This window comes from Macaca mulatta, chromosome 15 (genome assembly GCF_049350105.2).
Source record: "Macaca mulatta isolate MMU2019108-1 chromosome 15, T2T-MMU8v2.0, whole genome shotgun sequence".
NCBI classification, from domain to species: Eukaryota; Metazoa; Chordata; class Mammalia; order Primates; family Cercopithecidae; genus Macaca; species Macaca mulatta.
In genome coordinates this window covers 64,525,390-64,546,006 of record NC_133420.1, presented here as the reverse complement: position 1 = coordinate 64,546,006, position 20,617 = coordinate 64,525,390, and the positions used below count along the sequence as shown (strand labels likewise).

Genomic DNA, 20,617 nt, shown 5'->3' with positions numbered 1-20,617 from the left:
TATGAAAAGACCGTATAATGCCCTTTTGAATTTAATGTTTACACATTGTTTGCAAGATTAACTTTTACAGTCTTTCTGTAACTTGCTTAAACCTCTAGCTTTATCTTTTCAAATTTAAGATAATCCCTCATCCCTGGGCAAAATTTACATTTCCATGCATTCTTGTAATCTTTTACTAAAAAACACATTTTACTGTTTTTATATGCCTTGCATGTAAAACTGTTTAGTGACCTCAAATATGTGTTGCACTGTTAACTCTTAGCAACTTTTACTTTTGGTGAAAAACCTATTTAGTAAGTGATTCTAATTATGTACCAGGTGTGGAGCCTAGGACCCAGACAGAAGTGCAGATCAGGTGTCTCTTCAGCATCTAACTTTCATGTGTCCCAGGACTTACCTATCTGTAAAGCAGGCAATTTGGAACATTTAGCAAACCTAGTATCTAAGTTGTATGATTTAGACCATCTAGTTGCATTTTGACGACACTTATATTGCATTTTACCAATATTCCTTCAGACTATTTTTATTTCTTAAAGATTACAGTCATGTGAACTAAAAAATATTTAAGTGCTTATTTTTCTTTAAGCCAATCAATTAGAGCTCTTTTTATAGACATTACACACAACACGTATATAGCGACACAAATAGAAGATTCAGCACTTGTAATATTTTTCATTTGCCAGTTTCGTTTCTTCTGTTTTTTGAGATGGAGTTTCACTCTTGTTGCCTAGGCTGGAGTGCAATGACGCGATCTCGGCTCACCGCAACCTCCGCCTCCTGGGTTCAAGCGATTCTCCTGCCTCAGCCTCCTGAGTAGCTGGGATTACAGGCGCCCACCACCATGCCTGGCTACTTTTTTATATTTTTAGTAGAGACGGGGTTTCTCCATGTTGGTCAGGATGGTCTTGAACTCCCAACCTCAGGTGATCCCGCCCACCAAGGTGCTGGGATTATAGGCATGAGCCACCACGTTTGGCCTGCCAGTTTCTTAATTGGATTACTGGTTTTAGGATGGAGCCTTTGGGGAACAGCGCCAGGATAGCATGCCTTTTAGGGCCTAAGAAGCAGGCACAGCTGAAGGCAAAGACAGATCCGCAAAATTAATGGTGCCATTTTATACTGGATCTTGATCCCCCAAAGGAGGGAGATACTGTGGAAGAAGACAGTGCAGTGCTTCTACCGTGCATTTCATTTCAAGGCAACCCAAAGCCAATTGGCTTATTTTGTAATTGGCCCATCCCTCATGGGAGTCTCATCTCTCAGTAGGGGGTGGGGATGTTTCCATATCTTTTAGGTGGCCAAGAGCATGGCTTCTCTGATTCAAATGTGCAAAGCGTTAAGTATCCCTCCATAACTACGATTAGCCATCCCTTAAAGTATATTTCCTACCTAGTTATTACACACCAAAGCTCTCTCATAATGTGAAGTAATTTGACATCCCCAAAACTCAAAACTGTCAGGTAACACAATGCAAAACAGAGCCCTTGAGTTTGAGAGGAAACGATCTGCTTTTAATTTCTAGGGTTTCATGAGGAAAACAGTTGGTTTTTTTTTTCCCCCAAAACAGGGTCTCTAGTGCCGCCTCTATTTTTCCCAAGGAGTCCCAGGCTACCACAAATTATCTTAGGGCCTGTCATATGTGTATTAAGAGTGGCAAGACAAAAAATGGAGAAAAATAATTCAGTCAACTAAAAAGAAAAAAGCCTTTTTCCAGAAAAATATGATCCAAGAAGAGAAAAACAAAATAGCCTTTTAAGTATACCTGTAACTGGGATGTCCACTTTTAATTAAGCTGAACACTCTTTAAGAAAATCCTTTTAAATCCCTTGTTACTAAACTTTAGCCACGCCGAGCAGTTAAGATTTTCAGCTTTTGAACGTCACGAAAAGTAACCTCACAGGTGAGACCAACAAGCCTTATTTACATTATGACTTAACCACCAGTGTACAAGATATTTTCTTTTTTCTTCTTTTTTTCTTTTCTTTTTCTTTTTTTTTTTTTTTTTGAGACAGAGTCTCGCTCTGTTGCCCAGGCTAGCGTGCAATGGCACCATCTCAGCTCACTGCAACTCCCACCTCCTGGGTTCCAGTGATTCTCCTGCCTCAGCCTCCCAAGTAGCTGGGACTACAGGTACCTGCCACCACGCACAGCTAATTTTTGTAGTTTTAGTAGAGATGGGTTTTCACCATGTTGGTCAGGCTGGTCTCAAACTCCTGACCTCAGGTGATCTCTACCTCCCAAAGTGCTGGGATTACAGGTGTGAGCCACCACATCTGCCAGGTATGAGGTATTTTCAAAGGGGTGATAAGCAACTTTTGAAACTCTTTTTTTTTTTTTTTTTTTTTTGAGACGGAGTCTCGCTCTGTCGCCCAGGCTGGAGTGCAGTGGCCGGATCTCGGCTCACTGCAAGCTCCACCTCCTGGGTTCACGCCATTCTCCTGCCTCAGCCTCCTGAGTAGCTGGGACTACAGGCGCCCGCCACCTCGCCCGGCTAGTTTTTTGTATTTTTTAGTAGAGATGGGGTTTCACCGTGTTAGCCAGGATGGTCTCGATCTCCTGACCTCGTGATCCACCCACCTCGGCCTCCCAAAGTGCTGGGATTACAGGCTTGAGCCACCGCGCCTGGCCGCAACTTTTGAAACTCTTATTGCAAAATTGTGACTGACACAGTGAAAGAGATCAGACCCAACCAACTCCATTTTGTTTTTAGCCCCTAAGCTGTCCTCACTTATCCCTGGGCATAGGCTGAACCAGCTTTGGGAGGTGTCTGGTTTACAGTTTATAGCCCAAAACAAAGGTGGTAACAGCCTCTTCCTAAGATACACTTCCCTCTTGCCTGGGGACCAGACCAAGAAACTAGCCACAGAATGAGAAACCATGGCTTAGGAGTCACACAGCTGGAGGCTACAAGATTTTACCCTTCCTTAACTGCTCAAGATCAGTATTTAAGATTTTTTTTTTTTTTTTTGAGACGGAGTCTTGCTCTGTCTCCCAGGCTGGAGTGCAGTGGCCGGATCTCAGCTCACTGCAAGCTCCGCCTCCCGGGTTCACGCCATTCTCCTGCCTCAGCCTCCCAAGTAGCTGGGACTACAGGCGACCGCTACCTCGCCCGGCTAGTTTTTTGTATTTCTTAGTAGAGACGGGGTTTCACCATGTTAGCCAGGATGATCTCGATCTCCTGACCTCGTGATCCGCCCATCTCGGCCTCCCAAAGTGCTGGGATTACAGGCTTGTTTTTTTTTTTTTTTTTTTTTTTTGAGACAGAGTCTTGCTCTGTCTCCCAGGCTGGAGTGCAGTGGCGTGATCTCGGCTCACTGCAAGCTCCGCCTCCCGGGTTCACGCCATTCTCCTGCCTCAGCCTCCTGAGTAGCTGGGACTACAGGCCCCCGCCACCAAGCCTGGCTAATTTTTTTTTGTATTTTTAGTAGAGACGGGGTTTCACCGTGTTAGCCAGGATGGTCTCGATCTCCTGACCTCATGATCCACCCGCCTTGGCCTCCCAAAGTGCTGGGATTACAGGCGTGAGCCACTGCGCCCGGCAAGATATTTTGTAAACTCTGTCCTTGATGGATCTGCTAGCCCTGCCTAGATTGATAAACTGGCTTATCTGATTTTGTGGCCCACCCCCAGGAACTGACTTAGCACAAGAAGATAGCCACCATTGTAAAATGGCAGAGACTAACACAAAGTATTGCCACGTGGTTACAGGCCAGGTTTCCAGGTACATGAAACAAGATGGAGGCCTGTAGCCAAGTTTGTTACTGACCATTTTGTTCGACTGGCTTGAACAGCAGGCTTATAGAGTCCTGGGTCTGCATCGTAACCTAAAGTACCCTTTCTTTGGACAGAACCATTCAGAAAGACACACGAAGCACACCAGATTGTCTACAGTTTAAGACCAACCTCACAAATCCTTTTTCATTGATTAAAACTTTAGCACAAATATAAACAATAATCGTTATCCTTTTTGCCAGTTTGGACAGGGAGAGAGAAGCCAAAAGCCTGACTGGTAAGAAAATTTTACCCTTTTGCCAGGATGTCAGGCTTCTAGTTCCCTTCCCCCAGCTAACCTCTAAGCCAAGCATTTTTAAGGTTTGGAAAATTCACTTTTCCCAGGTTGGAAGAACATTATAAAAGCATATAGAAGCCATTTTAAGCTGTAAAAGAAGGAAAAATACCGTAGAAAAGTCTGGGGGTTCCAATTAGAGTTATAAGAGGTACTACTTCCCTTCCTATTGACAATGGTGTTTCCTCTATTTCTTTACCTTCTCTATTTTCTCTTTTCCCTTTTTGCTTATTGTAGGAGACATACATCTCCCAAATTCTCTGCCTCCTGCAGAACTGCCTGTTTTTCAGCTGCAGTTAGGGTTTGGCTTAGAAGCAGCATAACATCCCTTCATGAGAGGTCAAACACCTGAGTTAAATTTCAGAAAGTTTCTATATACCTATCAGGGTCATTGGAGGCTTGGCCTAAGTCTCCCTTTGTTTGCCTAAAGTACTATAATGAAAAGGGAACTTGAAGGGCCCCTGAATAAGGGAGATCCTTATATTGTTCCCCTGGAAGTTACTTCTCTAACTTTGGAGAATCATTTGCTATGGGCCCGCCTGATATGACTACTAAAAGAGCTGGGTTGATTTTGTAACACCTGCAAAGGTCTAGTAAGGTCATGCCCTTGTGCAAAAAAAAAAAAAAGCTGATTTTTCTTTAAATTATTAGAGTCAAAGGAGTCCTTGTGCTTCAGAATGTACTCCAGAGGGGTGCAAGCTGAAGATGATCTGTTACCCATCTAGAAAGAGAAGCAATAAAAAAGGCATCTCTTGTTTTCACCTTCCTTTTGGTATGACCCGGGGTGGAGAGGAAAACAGTGAGGACGTTCCTCCTGCTGTTTTCCCTCCATGGTTTCTGGGTCCTGGCACCTTGTTGAATGTTCCACCCATAGTTGCAGGTGTGACCCCCAGCCATGGAACCAGAGGAACTAAGTGATTGGGATTAGTCACGCTCATTCATGCAACTCAAGTCCTCTGCCTGTGATTTCCCTTTGACTTCCTGACTTGTGTGACCTGCCTGGCTCTCTGAAAAATGGATCTTGGGAGAGACTATGTGACAGCTGCATTTGGGCAACTGTTGCACTTCCCTCCTTAATCGAGAAAGTGTGCTGGTTTGAGCTCTATATCCTGCTGTTACAGTCCATGCTAAAGTGTTTATCCTCAGAGAATGGTTCTGGTTAACTTCTGAACTTAAAAATCCCCTTACTAATTAAGTACTATTCTGATTGGAGGCAGAATAGGTTCCTTAAAAGATCATAGGGGCTGGGTGTGGTGGCTCATGCCTGTAATCCCAGCACTTTGGTAGGCTGAGGCAGGTGGTTCATGAGGTGAGGAGTTCGAGACCAGCCTGACCAACATGGTGAAATCCTGTCAATACTAAAAATATGAAAATTAGCTGGGCGTGGTAGCATGTAATCCACCTGTGTCTGTAATCCCAGCTACTGAGGAGGCTGAGGCAGGAGAATCACTTGAACCCAGGAGGCGGAGGTTGCATTGAGCCGAGATTGCGCCATTGCACTCCAGCCTGGGTGACAGAGTGAGACTCCGTTTCAAAAAAAAAAAAGGATTGTAGGGACTAAATGGCTGTTTTCATGTTGATGGGGCAGTATCAAGAATAAAATTTGGCTTCAGAGGATATTTTATTCCTAGTTGTTGAAGCCAGAATTTTCCCTTTTACAGAAGCAGCATGAAGCCTGGTTTGTAGGAGAGAGGCTCAAAAAGGGAAGAGAATTGGGAAGCTAGGCTGTTTTTGGTAAAGGACTGACAATATGCCTCATGGAGAGGATCCCTATTCCACTAGATGGTGCTGTTGACCTTGAAATGCCATGTGCTCTCCAGACCAAGGGCAGAGTGACCTTGACATGCCATGTCCTCTCCAGTCCTAGGTCAGAGAGAGACCTGGAAATGCCATATGCTCTTCAGACCGAGGGCAGAGAGTGATGCTCACTGTTGGGGGGAACCCTCTGTTTCTAGAAAATCACAAAGGCACCTTCCCTTGAGCTATATCCCCTGCAACATTTCCTGATCTTGCCAAACAAGATTACTTAACTGAACTGTAAAACTTCCCTCATATAGCATACACAGAGAGAATAGGAGGTACGACAGTCGCAGACAGGAAAGGAGGAAATTATGATAGAAAAGTTGGAGATCCTGTTGCCAACACCCCATCAGGCAGTCAGAGGCTGGGATCAGTCCAGAAGCCTTTGGATAACACCTGAAGGTAGCCCCGGCCAGAAATCCTCAGTTGCTCTAGAACCTCCTACAGCACCACACAGTGGCTAAGTCCTCCATGAAAGGAAGCTGGTTCAAACATGACCAACATGACCAACATGCCCAGCAACCCATGTGTGCTGGGGGATTCTCCATGTTCTTCCCAGTAAATCTCACATCCGAGTCCTTAAGAATGGCAGCCACGCTAACCATGTTTTTAACTGGCTAACAGATGCCCATTATTGATTTGATTTAGTTCTAAAATGGAGGTCAACAGCCCCAAAATGAAAGGACAGAGTTGGAGTCCACTCCTCTACTCACCATTTTGGTGAATGTTGTACCTTGGTATCCTGAGTGAGTGCCCTGATGTGAATTGGCTACATGGTCTAGGGTAAATACCCAGGGTCCGTCATCTCGTGCCAGGAAGATTTAGGACATGGACACATATGAGGAGTTTGGGAATGCAGGTTTAATAGGTAAGAGAAAAAGAGAAAGGAAAACAGCTCTCTCTCTAGTGGAAGAGAGGGGACTTCTGAGAGCAAAAGGCGGGCTGGTGGTGCCTTTTGTCTTAAGGAGGCAGTGTCTGATTTACATAGGGCTCACAAATTGGTTCAATCAGGTATGACATTTACATACCTGGCCACCCCACCCTAATCTTTTTGTGCAAATGAACTTTCCCCTTGGCTGATGCCATTTTTTTTTTTTTGAGACGGAGTCTCGCTCTGTCGCCCAGGCTGGAGTGCAGTGGCGCGATCTCGGCTCACTGCAAGCTCCGCCTCCCGGGTTCCCGCCATTCTCCTGGCTCAGCCTCCCGAGTAGCTGGGACTACAGGTGCCCGCAACCGCGCCCGGCTAATTTTTTGTATTTTTAGTAGAGGCGGGGTTTCACCGTGGTCTCGATCTCCTGACCTTGTGATCCGCCCGCCTCGGCCTCCCAAAGCGCTGGGATTACAGGCGTGAGCCACCGCGCCCGGCCTTGTTTGCTCCTTTCTATACACATGGCTGGCAGAGAAGGGAAGATGGAGCCACTATTTTGAACATGATTGGCACACCTGCCAGCATCTATGTCTGCAGCTTGATTTTACAGTCTGTTCTTTGTTAAAAAATGATTTGGGGCTGTTTCTTATTAAAAACAAAACCTTACCAAGGACTTCTGTACCCTTACTATCTGCCTAAGTAATTTCTTCCTAACTCCTGTATCAATGTGCCCCCTTTCCGGGCCAAACCAACTTATAATTAATATGTATCAATTTTTGTCCTTGCCTTAAAATGTATAAAACCAATCTGTAACCCAATCACCTTGGGCACATGTTCTTAGGACTTCCTGAGGCTGTGTCACAGGCCATGGTCCTTAACCTTGGCAAAAGTAACCTCTAAATTGATTGAGATCTGTCTCAGATACTTTTTTGTTTACATCCTCATGGGTTATATTTTGTTAAATCTTGTCCCTGATTTTAGCCTTTTTTATCTTATTTATGATTTTAGCCTTTTCTTTCCAAGAAAAGGGCGTTCATAAGGTCTCAGATACACTTTTTCATAATTCTCAGAGGGCCATACTGGCCCTGAAAAATACTTTTTAAAGTTTGTCTTGGGGATTCTGTTTTAAAAAGCTAGATCTGTCTGCGCAGACGGAATATTCAGCTTTGTTAGAGTTGTTTTTTTTCTTGCTCCTCCTTCATGAACATCTTGCTAGGCAGTCAGAACAGCTGAGTCAACTGGTCAGTTGGATGTCACGGTCCATTTTTATGTCCAAATATTTGACAAATGTAAAAATATAGCTGAATATGAAAATTAATTATTGTAACCATGCTAATGCATATACACATATATATGCATACATATATATACAGGGCAGTGTGATTATGTATTATTCCTATCTTTTGTTTTTTTCATTTCTATCTTTTAAAATGTTAAGTTTTACATAAGAAATGGTGGTTATTGTATTTGGGAGGTGACACCCCTTTTTACTTCTAGATTCTGAAATAAATGGGTTACAAACACAGGAACTAGTGCCACAATGCTTTGGAAATTGTTCCATGCATAGAACTGGCTAGAACAAGGCAAGTTAGCCATTCCCTGTGCCTGAGGAACCAGGTCACTGGCTGCAGAGTCAGTGTGAATAGGATTATTTCCCATAATCTCAAGGGTGCCTGTTGTAGCTTTGGTTCTATATCAAGGTCAGAGAGACTCAGGAGCTGAAGTTACAAATTTTTTTGAGGGTTAGGTACAGTTCTTGTATGTTCTCCTATTTCTGTCTTTACTTGTAAGGATCTTGGGGAGAATGCGCTGCCCAGACATTTTCTTTTTAGCCCTGACTTCCAGGGTTTTCATATTGGCTGGAGTTTTATAAGAACCTCAGTGTTTTGTAATGAATAGTTCTTTTCCACACATCTTTTCGTTTTTTACATATTATAGTAGTAATATGGATGAGGTAGGAATTGTGTGCTAAAGTACCTCCCAGCTTTGACTCTAAAAATACTACTTAAAAAAAATCTATTTATTTATTTATTTATTTTCTTTTTTTGAGGCATGGTCTTGCTCTGTTGCCCAGGCAGTGGCACGATCATGGCTCACTGCATCCTTGACCTCCTAGGCTCAAGCAATCCTCCCACCTCAGCCTCCAGAGAAGCTGAGACTGCAGGCATGTGCCACCATGCCCAGCTAACTTTCAATTTTTTTGTAGAGACAGGATCTCCCTATGTTGCTCAGGCTGGTCTTGAGCTCCTGTGCTCAAGCATTCCTCCTGCCTCAGTCTCCCAAAATGTTGCGATTATAGGCTTAAGCTACTGAACATGGCCTAAATATTTCTTTTAAATTAGCTTCATAATTAGATGAATATCAAGTTTACTCAATCTGGTATTTTTTTAACAGTCTTGAGGAAGTTGTTGATATTGATTGAGCAATATAGTGCTTTCTTATTTAAATATTTAATTTTTTTATTTTTTATTTTTAAGACAGAGTCTCGCTCTCTCGCCCAGGCTGGAGGGCAGTGGTGTGATCTTGGCTTACTACAGCCTCTGCCTTCCAGGTTCAAGCAATCCTCCCGCCTCAGTCTCCTGAGTAGCTGGAACTGCAGGTGTGTGCCACCACGCCCGGCTAGTTTTTGTATTTTTAGTAGAGATGGGGTTTCGCTGTGTTGGCCAGGCTGGTTTTGAACTCCTGGCCTCAAGTGATCTGCCTCAGCCTCCCAAAGTGCTGGGATTACAGGCCAGAGCCACTACACTCAGCCATTTTTCAAAACACTTGCTTGTTTTAATATGTGATGTGGTTTGGATTTGTGTCCCCGCCCAAATCTCATGCTGAATTGTATTGTAATCCCTAACGTTGGAGGAGGGGCCTGGTGGGAGGTGATGGACCATGGGGGTGAACTTCCCCATTGCTATTCTTGTGACAGTGAATGAGTTCTCATGAGATCTCGTTGTTTAAATGTGTAGCACCTCTCCCACCTTCTCTGCCTCCTGCTCCACCCATGTAAGATGTGCCTGCTTCCCCTTCGCCTTCCGCCATGATCATAAGTTTTCTGAGGCATCCCCTGTCATGCTTCCTGTACAGCCTGTGGAACTGTGAGCCAGTGAAACCTCTTTTTAAAATAAATTACTCAGTCTCAGGTAGTTCTTTATAGCAATGTGAGAACAGACTAATACAATATGCGAGCCATTAGAAGATGTATAAGGATTTAAAAACTTTAAAAAATATATCTGCACATCTGTCTTGATCTTATCAATTAAGGTAATAATGTTAACACCCCACTTGGTGTGTATCTTTCCATACTTATCTTCCTATTCATAACAAATGTACAAGCATATTGATATGGTTCGGATCTGTGTCTCTACCAAATCTCATGTCAAATTGTAATCCCCAGTTTTGGAGGTGGAGCCTGGTGGTAGGTGATTGGATCATGGGAGCAGAGTTCTCATGAATAGGTCAGCACCATCCCCTTGGTGCTTTTCTCCTGTTAGTGAGTAAGTAAGTTCTCTGGAGATCTTACTTTTTCAAGGTGTGTGGTATCTTCTCCCATTCTCTGTTCCTCTTGCTTGGGGTGTATCTTTCCATACTTATCTTCCTATTCATAACAAATGTACAAGCATATTGATATGGTTCGGATCTGTGTCTCTACCAAATCTCATGTCAAATTGTAATCCCCAGTTTTGGAGGTGGAGCCTGGTGGTAGGTGATTGGATCATGGGAGCAGAGTTCTCATGAATAGGTCAGCACCATCCCCTTGGTGCTTTTCTCCTGTTAGTGAGTAAGTAAGTTCTCTGGAGATCTTACTTTTTCAAGGTGTGTGGTATCTTCTCCCATTCTCTGTTCCTCTTGCTCTGGCCATGTAATACGTGCCTGCTTCTCCTTGGCCTTCTGCCATGATCATAAGTTTCCTGAAGCAGATGCTGTCATGCTTCCTGTACAGCCTGCAGAACTGTGGGCTGATTAAATCTCTTTTCTTTATACAGTATGTAGTCTCAGGTGTTTCTTTATAGCAGTATGAGAACAGACTAAAACAGAAAATTGGTATCAAGGAGTAAAGCATTGCTATAAAGATACCTGAAAATGTGACAGTGACTTCGGAACTGGGTAATGGGCAGAGGTTGGACGAGTGTGGAGGGCTCAGAAGAAGACGGGAAGATGAGGGAAAAATTGGAACATCTTAGAGACTTATTAAATTGTTGTGACCAAAATGTTGATAGTGATATGGACAGTGAAGGCCAGGCTGAGGAGTTCTCAAATGGAGATGAGGAACTTATTGGGAACTGGAGCAAAGTCAGTTTTGTTATGTGTTAGCAAAGAGGTTGGAGGTGTTGTATCTCTGCCCTAGGGATCTGTGGAACTTCGAACTTGAGAGAGATGATTTAGGGTATGTGGTGGAAGAAATTTCTAAGCAGCAGAATGTTCAAGATATTGCCTGGCTGCTTCTAACAGCCTGCACTCATATGCATTAGCAAGGAAATGACCTGAAACTGGAACTTATTTAAAAGGGAAGCAAAGCATAAAAGTTTGGGAAATTTGCAGCCTAGCCATGTGGTAGAAAAGAAAAACCCCATTTTCAGTGGAGGAATTCAATCAGGCTACAGAAATCTGCCTAAGTAAAGAGGAGCCAAGTGCTAATTTTCAAGACAATGGGGAAAAGGCCTTGAAGGCATTTCAGAGAACTTTGTGGCAGCCTCTCCCATCACAGGCCCAGAGGCCTAGGAAGGAAGAATGGTTTCCTGGGCCAGGCCCAGGGCCTTGCTGCACTGCACAGCCTTGGAACACTGCTACCTGCATCCTGGCATCTCCAGCTCCAGCTGGGCTCAAAAGGGCCCAGGTACAGCTTGGGCTGTTGCTTCAGAGAGTGTAAACTATAAGCCTTGGTAGTTTCCATGTGGTGTTAAGCCTGTGGATGCACAGAGTGTAGGAGTTGAGGCTTGGGAGCCTCCATCTGGATTTCAGAGGATGTATGGAAAAGCCTGGATGTCCAGGCAGAAGCCTACTGCAGGGGTCAAGCCCTCACAGAGAACCTCTACTAGGGCAGTGCAGAGTGGAAATGTGGGGTGGGAGCCCCCACAGAGTCTGCACTGGGGCACTGCCTAGTGGAGCTGTGAGAAGAGGGCCACTGTCCTCGAGACCCTAGAATGGTAGATCCACTGGCAACTTGCACACTGTGCCTGGAAAAGCCACAGGCATTCAACACCAGCCTGTGAGAGTAACTCTGAAGGCTGAACCCTGAAAAGGTTTGGAACTGCCCAAGGCCTTGGGAGCCCACTCCTTGCATCAGTGTGCCCTGGATGTGAGACATGGAGTCAAAGGAGATTATTTTGGAGATTTAAGATTTAATGACTGCCTACTGGGTTTGGGACTCGCATAAGGCCTATCACCCTTTTCTTTGCCCAATTTCTTCCTTTCAAAGCGGAGTATTTACCCAATGCCTGTACCGTCATTGTATCTTGAAAGTAACTAACATATTTGATTTTACAGTCTCATAGCTGGAAGGGACTTGCCTTGTCTCAGATGACACTTTGGATTTTGGACCTTTGAGTTAATGTTGGAATATTTTAAGACTTTGGGAGACTCTTGGGAAGGCATGATTGTATTTTGCAATGTGAGAAGGACATGAGATTTGGAGAGGCCAGGGGCAGAATTATATGGTTTGCCTCTATGCCTCCCACAAATCTCATGTTGAATTGTAATCCCCAGTGTTGGAGGTGGGGCCTAATGGGAGGTGATGGATAATGAATGGGTTAGCACCATCCCTTGGTGCTATTCTTGTGATAGTTCCCATGAGATCTGGTTATTTAAAAGTGTGTAACACTTCACCCCTCACTCTCTTCCTCCTGCTCTGGCCATGTAAAGTGCTATATCTCCCTTCACCTTCTACCTTGATTGTAAGTTTCCTGAGGCTTTCCCCAGCTGTGCTTCCTGTACAGCCTGTGGAACTGTGAGCCAATTAAACCTCTTTTTAAAAATAAATCACCAAGTTTCAGGTATTTATGGCAATGTAAGAATGGACTAATACACACACACGAACACACACACATATATACATGCCCTTTTGGTTTAAATAAAAAAAAATAGCTTTATTGAGGTGTAGTTTACATACCATGCAATTCTTCCCTTTAAAGTATAAATCCAGTGGTTTTTTTTTTTTTTTTTTTTTTTTTTTTGAGACGGAGTCTCACTCTGTCGCCCAGGCTGGAGTGCAGTGGCCAGATCTCAGCTCTCTGCAAGCTCCGCCTCCTGGGTTTACGCCATTCTCCTGCCTCAGCCTCCCGAGTAGCTGGGACTACAGGTGCCCGCCACCTCGCCCGGCTAGTTTTTTGTATTTTTTAGTAGAGCCGGGGTTTCACCATGTTAGCCAGGATGGTCTCGATCTCCTGACCTCATGATCCACCCGTCTCGGCCTCCCAAAGTGCTGGGATTACAGGCTTGAGCCACCGCGCCCGGCCAATCCAGTGGTTTTTAATGTATTCACAGAGTTGTGTAACTGTCACCACAATAAATTTTAGAATATTATTATCACTGTAAAAAAGAAACCTCTTACCCACTAGCAATCATTTCCATTTTCTCCAACCTCCCACTAGGGAGGTTCCTCCAACTAGGAAACCACGAATCTGCTTTGTGTCTTTGTAGAATTACCCATTCTGGACATTTTTTATGAATGGAATAATACAATATGTAGTCTTTTGTAGCTGCTTTCTTTCACTTAACATAATGTTTTTTAGGTTCATCCAAGTTGTAGTGTGTATCAGTACATTGTTCCTTTTTATGCCTGAATAATATTCTATTGTATGGGTATACTATAATTTGTTTATTCATTCATCAGTTGATGGACATTTGGGTTGTTTCCACTTTTGGACTGTAATGAATAATGCTGGTATGAACGCTTGTGTATAAGATTTTGTGTAGACTTTTAAAGACTTGAGGTTAGGCTAGGCACAGTGACTCATGCTTGTAATCTCAGTACTTTGGGAGGCTGAGGTGGATGGATTGCTTGAGCCCAGGAGTTTGAGACCAGGTTGGACAACATGGTGAAACCCCCATCTCAAAAAAAAATGCAAAAATTAGCTGGGCGTAGTGGCGTATGCCTCTAATCCCAGCTACTTGGAGGCTGGGAGGTAGGAAGATCACTAAGCCTGGGAGGCAGAGGTTGCAGTGAGCTGAGATTGTGCCACTCCCTCTGTTGTCCAGGCTTGAGTGGGCGACAGAGGGAGACCCTGTCTCAAAAATAAAAATTAAAAAAAATTAAAAATTGAGGTGATATTCACATAACACACAATTAACTATTTGAAAGTGTGCAGTTCAGTGGCTTTTAGTATGTTCACAGTGTAGTGCAATTACTGTGTCTCTCTACTTCCAAAATTTTTTCATCCCAAGAAAAATACCCATACACATTAAATAATTGCTCCCTCTCCCTCTATCCCCTGGTAACCACTAATCTGTCTTATGTCTCTATGGATTTTGCAGTTTTGGATATATCATATAAAAGGTATCATATAATTTATGGTTCTTGTGACTGGCTTTTTTCACTTAGCATAATGTTTTAGGGTTCATCCATATGGTGTTATGTATCAGTATGTCATTCTTTTTAATGGCTGAGTAATACCATAGCGTAGGCTGGGCGCGGCGCAGTGGCTTACACCTGTAATCCCAGCACTTTGGGAGGCCGAGGCGGGCAGATCATGAGGTCAAGAGATCAAGACCAGCCTGGCCAACATGGTGAAACCCCGTCTCTACTAAAAGTACAATAATTAGCCGGTGTGGTGGTGCACACCTGTAGTCCCATCTACTCGGGGGGCTGAAGCAGGGGAATCACTTGAACTCAGGAGGCGGAGTTTACAGTGAGCCGAGTTCGCGCCACTGCACTCCAGCCTGGGTGACAGAGTGAGACTCCTCAAAAAAAAAAAAAAATTATATATATAATTTTTTTTTCTATGAACTCTGCAGAGAAGAAACTTTTTTTTTTTTTTTTTTTTTTTGGTGGAGATGGGGATCTCCCTGTGTTACCCAGGCTAGTCACAAACTCCTGGGCCCAAGTGATCCTCCTGCCTAGGCCACCCAAAGTGCTGGGATTACAGGTGTAAGCCACTATGTCCGGCCTCATTGGCCATTTGTATATCTTCTTTGGGGAAATATTTATTCAGATACTTTGCCCATTTAAAAATTGGATTATTTGTCTTTTTATTGAATTGTATGAGTTCTTTATATATATGCTAGATACAAAACTTTTATTAGATATATTATTTGCAAGCATTGTCTCCCATTCTGTGCTTTTCTCTTTCTTAATAGTATCTTTTAAAGTGCAAAAGTTTTAATTTTGATGAAGCCTAATTTATCTACATATTTTTTCTTTTGTTGCTTGTGTCTTCATCATTATAGCTAAGAAACCATTGCAAGAGTTTGTATACTTTCAGCTATTATAGTTAGGTCTTTGATACATTTTTAAGTTAATTTTTGTATGTGATTTCAGGTTTTTGGTTTGCTTTTACAAAATGTATTATGCATTGTTACTTAAAATATGTCTTGGATATCTCTGTCAGCCCATAGATAACTGTCGTTTTTAAGTCTGTGGATAAAATAGGGTGTCACTTTGCCAATTTGTAAACTCCCCTTTCTGGAACAAGACTCCTGCAAGTGTACCTGCCATCCCTGCTGTTTGTTCTTTATTCTGTTTTATTCCATTTTATAAATGTTTATTCCATTTTAATAAGGCACCCATCTAATTTTGAGATGAAATAATACCCTTCTTGGAACATTCAGTTACTCCTTGGAATTCATATAATAAAATGCAACTAGGGAGGGGGCACAATCTGAAATAGATCTGCCCTTTCATACTCTTTAGACTCTTACTCTGTGTATTAGTCTGTTCTCGTACTGCTATAAAGAAATACCTGAGACCGGCGCCTTCTCCTTGCTTCTGGGGTCGTGGCCTTGCTCCCGCTGTGCGGGAAAAGAATCCAGGGCCTTCCACGCGCGTGTGGGCGCGGGGGCCCCGAAGTGCTCGTGGTTCCGCGCTAGGTCTCCGCTGGGTCAGGAACCGGAGCCATGGGTGGGACCACCAGCACCCGCCGGGTCACCTTCGAGGCGGACGAGAATGAGAACATCACCGTGGTGAAGGGCATCCGGCTTTTGGAAAATGTGATTGATCGAATGAAGGAATCCTCTCCATCTGGTTCGAAGTCTCAGCGGTATTCTGGTGCTTATGGTGCCTCAGTTTCTGATGAAGAATTGAAAAGAAGAGTAGCTGAGGAACTGGCGTTGGAGCAAGCCAAGAAAGAATCTGAAGATCAGAAACGACTAAAGCAAGCCAAAGAGCTGGACCGAGAGAGGGCTGCTGCCAATGAGCAGTTAACCAGAGCCATCCTTCGGGAGAGGATATCAAGCGAGGAGGAACGCGCTAAGGCAAAGCACCTGGCTAGGCAGCTGGAAGAGAAAGACCGAGTGCTAAAGAAGCAGGATGCATTCTACAAAGAACAGCTGGCTAGACTGGAGGAGAGGAGCTCGGAGTTCTACAAAGTCACCACTGAACAGTATCAGAAAGCTGCTGAAGAGGTGGAAGCAAAGTTCAAGCGGTATGAGTCTCATCCAGTCTGTGCTGATCTGCAGGCCAAAATTCTTCAGTGTTACCGTGAGAACACCCACCAGACCCTCAAATGCTCCTCTCTGGCCACCCAGTATATGCACTGTGTCAATCATGCCAAACAGAGCATGCTTGAGAAGGGAGGATAAAAACTTTCAGAACGAGCAAAACACCATCAACGTTAATTCCAGAGATGGAACATTTTTTTTCCTAGTAAGAAAATAACCCATTTGAAGAGAAGACCACTAATGAGAAGACCACTAAAGAGAGACACCAAGAATGGATTCAGCAGAATCATTTCACATTTTGAACAGGAGCAGTTTGAAGGGCCAAAGCCGTGATCAGGGATCAGTCATTAAAGGACGCACTTCAGTATTAGTAAACCCTCTTATGATGATTAAAAGAGAAGGGCAGCCCTCTCCACCATTTGGTACTTTCTATTCAACTTCCACTGACCATAAAATGTTTCTCTTCTGAGCTAGCCCCATCATGTGGTGAACCTCCACCCTAACAAAGTAGGATGGGGTGGGGGGCTAAATTAATTGGAGTTAGGTGAGGAGAGAGCCAGAAAACATAGATCTGGGGGCAGCAGTGCTGGGTGGAGAGAGCCAGAAAACAGATCTGGAGGCCGCAGTGCTGGGTGGAATTGTCGAGGCTGTGGCATGTTGGGTTTCTCTCTCTCTTTTCTCCTTTGATTATGTAAGAGCTGTTTCATTTTAACTTATTATGGTGATTATACAGGCAAGAAGACAAAAAGGAGAGAAAATGTACCTCTTCTACTGGAATAATGTTTATGATTACAAGTGAGATATGATATTTTTATCAATATGAAGGCAACCTTGGCTGATGTAACCTCTATAGTGAATACTCACATCTTTACTTCACTCACTATCAATAATAAATATATTTTCTGACCAAAAAAAAAAAAAAAAAAAAAAAACCTGAGACTGGGTAATTTATGGTAATTTATAAAGAAAAGAGGTTTAATTGGCTCACAGTTCTGCAGGCTGTACAGGAAGCATGGTGGCACTTCTGCTTCTGGGGAAGCCCCAGGAAACTTACAATCATGGTGGAAGGTGAAAGGGAAGCAGACACATCTTACATGGCAGGAGCAAGAGCAAGAGTTGGGAGGTGCTACACACTTTTAAAACAACCAGATTTCATAACTCCTCACTCACTTGCCATCACCAGAATGGCACCAAGGGGATGGTGCTAAAGGCTAAAGCTTTCATGAGAACTCCACCCCCATGATCCAGTCACCTCCCACCAGGCCCCACCTCCAACAATGGGGATTGCAATTAGACATGAGATTTGGGTGGGTACACAAATCCAAACCATATCACTGATAGTTTCAAGGAATATTTTTGTTGCTTTTCGTTGACTTTCCAATTTATGATCCTTACTGACTTTACTACTTGGAATTCTCTTACAAAATCTGTTTCTCACTGTTTATCCACCTTGCGATTAATAAAAGTGTTGTATTTCACAAAATGATGAAAATTATCTATAACTTTCTCACTTAACAGTATGTCTCCCTGACATTATACTTTGTTTGTTTGTTTGTTTGTTTATTTGAGACAGGGTCTTGTTGCATTACCCAGGCTGGAGTGCAGTGGTGCAAACTCGGCTCACTGCAGTCTCCGCCTCATGGGTTCAAACAATTCTCCTGCCTCAGCCTCCCGAGTAGCTGGGATTATGGACATATACCACCGCATCCGGCTAATTTTTGTATTTTTAGTAGAGACGGGGTTTTACCATGTTGGCCAAGCTGGTCTTGATCTCCTGACCTCAAGTGATCTGCCTGCCTCAGTCTCCCAAAGTGCTGGGATTACAGGCATGAGCTACCATGCCCAGCCTCCCTTCCACTTTAGTTATTATTATTATTTTCTAAATAGAGTCTTGCTCTGTCGCCCAGGTTGGAGTGCAGTGGTGTGATTTTGGCTCACTGCAGCCTCCACCTCCCAGATTCAAGCAGTTCTCCTGCCTCAGCCTCAGGAACAGCTGGAGTTACAGGTATGCACCACCACACCTGGCTAATTTTTGCATTTTTAGTAGAGATGGGGTTTCACCATGTTGGCCCGGCTGGTCTTGAACTCCTGACTTCAAGTGATCCACCTACCTCGGCCTTCCAAAGTGTTGGGATTTTAGGCATGGGCCACATGCCCAGCCAAATGAGGAATCTTGAGAAAACTTGGCAGTTCTATACATTGCTGCTGTTTTTATTCCCTTTTCTACCCGCTTCTTTTCCCTACATCAATTCTTCATTCTATTTCCATTTTACATGACAAATTTTGTTACTTATTTAATTATTCCCAGACTAACATTTGAGCTAACAGTAAGAAAACCTTATTTTTAGTGTTATCTTTCCCTTCTAGTGGACTAATACTTTCTTTCTTTTTTTTTTTTTTTTTTGAGACGGAGTCTTGCTCTGTCGCCCAGGCTGGAGTGCAGTGGCCGGATCTCAGCTCACTGCAAGCTCCGCCTCCCGGGTTCACGCCATTCTCCGGCCTCAGCCTCCCGAGTAGCTGGGACTACAGGCGCTGCCACCTCGCCCGGCTATTTTTTTTTTGTATTTCTTAGTAGAGACGGGGTTTCACCGTGTTAGCCAGGATGGTCTCGATCTCCTGACCTCGTGATCCGCCCATCTCGGCCTCCCAAAATGCTGGGATTACAGGCTTGAGCCACCGCGCCCGGCCGGACTAATACTTTCCTTAGGTACCTTACCCTTCCTTTAAGCACATGGCAATAAGAACAGTTTTCTCAGCCAGTCATGGTGGCTCATGCCTGTAATCTCACCACTTTGGGAGGCCAAGGTGGGTGGATCGCTTGAGCCCAGGAGTTCAAGACCAGCTTGGGCAACAAAGTAAGACTCAGTTGCTAAAAAAAAAATTTTCTTTTTTCCTCTAAAAAGCATTTGGTTACCTTATGCATTTCAAGAACAAGTACTTCCTAATAAACGTTTAAAATTGACCTTATTCCATATTTTGAGCAATTGACTTATATCCATGCACACTTGCTTACCATTTCCTCAACTCAATTTGTATATAGTTTCCTGTCCAGTATAGTTTTCACTAGCTACATGTGGGTATTTAAATGTAAATTTGTTAAAATTAAATGAATTTAAAAATTCATTTTCTCGGTTACACTAGCCACATTTCACATACTCATTAGCCACATAAATCTGGTGGGTACTATAGTTGACAGTGCAGACACAGAATTCCTTCATCATCACAGAAAGTTTTATTTACTGGCACTGCTACACTGTTTGACTTATTCCTACTCGTGGGGCTGACATTTGAAATTATTGTAAACCATTCCTTGTTTTACAAACTTATCTTTTTTTTTTTTTGGAGACAGAGGCTTACTCTGTCACCCAGGCTGGAGTGTAGTGGCACGATCTCAGCTCACTGCAGCCTCTGCTTCCTGGGTTCAAGCGATTCTCATGCCTTAGCCTCTCGAGTAGCTGGGACTACAGGCATGTGCCACCATGCCTGGCTAATTTTTGTATTTTTAGTAGAGATGGGGTTTTACCATGTTGGCCAGGCTGGTGTTGAACTCCTGACCTCAAGTGATCTGCCCACACGGGCCTCCCAAAGTGCCGGGATTACAGCTGTGAGCCACTGCATCTGGCGTATAAACTTACCTTTGATGGACTCTTGTTAGTGGTCATTGTTGCAGAAATCTTGCAATGCCCCATAGAAGTGTTTTGTTTGTTTGTTTGTTTGTTTGAAGAGATGGAGTCTCTCTATGTTGCTTAGGCTGTACTGACTCCTGGGCTCAATGAATCCTCCTGCCTCAGCCTTCCAAGTAGCTGGGACTACAGGAGTGCAATACTGTGCTTGGGAGAAGTTTTAAAATTGTTTTTGGCAGTTTTGTGTGGCAAATATAAAAGTCATTTTAAGCTGAAATATTTTAAGTCAGCATCCTATTTATGTTTTAAACACATAATATATTCACATGATAATTTTAAGCAAGAATAAAGGATATACAGTGAAAAGTAAATCTTCTCATGTCTTCCTCTCAGTTGTCCTTGGAGAGAGGCATGTACTGAAACAAGGTTCTTTATATGTTCTTCTAGAGTTTTTATCTGATAAGCATATGTGTGCCTGTCTTCACTTTGGAAAATGTAAGTGGTAGCATCCTATGCACACCTTTTATCATGTGTGTGTGTGTCAGGTCTTAAGTCTGTATGATTTGTGTTTTCACATTAATGTATTTTGGAAATTATTCCATGTGGGTACTCGTAAATCTGCCTTATTTTTATTGCATAGTATGTCATTATGTAGGTGTATTTTAACTTATCTACTCA

The 20,617-nt window shown here is 43.4% G+C and overlaps 1 protein-coding gene and 1 pseudogene across 23 annotated transcripts in view; both read left to right on the top strand.

Annotated features, from left to right (window-relative positions):
• UNC13B (unc-13 homolog B) overlaps positions 1–20,617 on the top strand; it is a 235,883-nt gene that overhangs the window by 26,525 nt on the left and 188,741 nt on the right. The window contains exon 2 of one of the 23 annotated variants that reach the window (XM_077965795.1): positions 18,236–18,321. The exons of the other annotated variants lie outside the window; for them this stretch is intronic. The gene's annotated coding sequence lies outside the window, so the exon portion shown is untranslated. The remainder of the gene's footprint in view (positions 1–18,235; positions 18,322–20,617) is intronic. 23 annotated transcript variants of the gene reach the window in all.
• On the top strand, positions 15,692–17,168 carry LOC698080 (coiled-coil-helix-coiled-coil-helix domain containing 3 pseudogene; annotated as a pseudogene).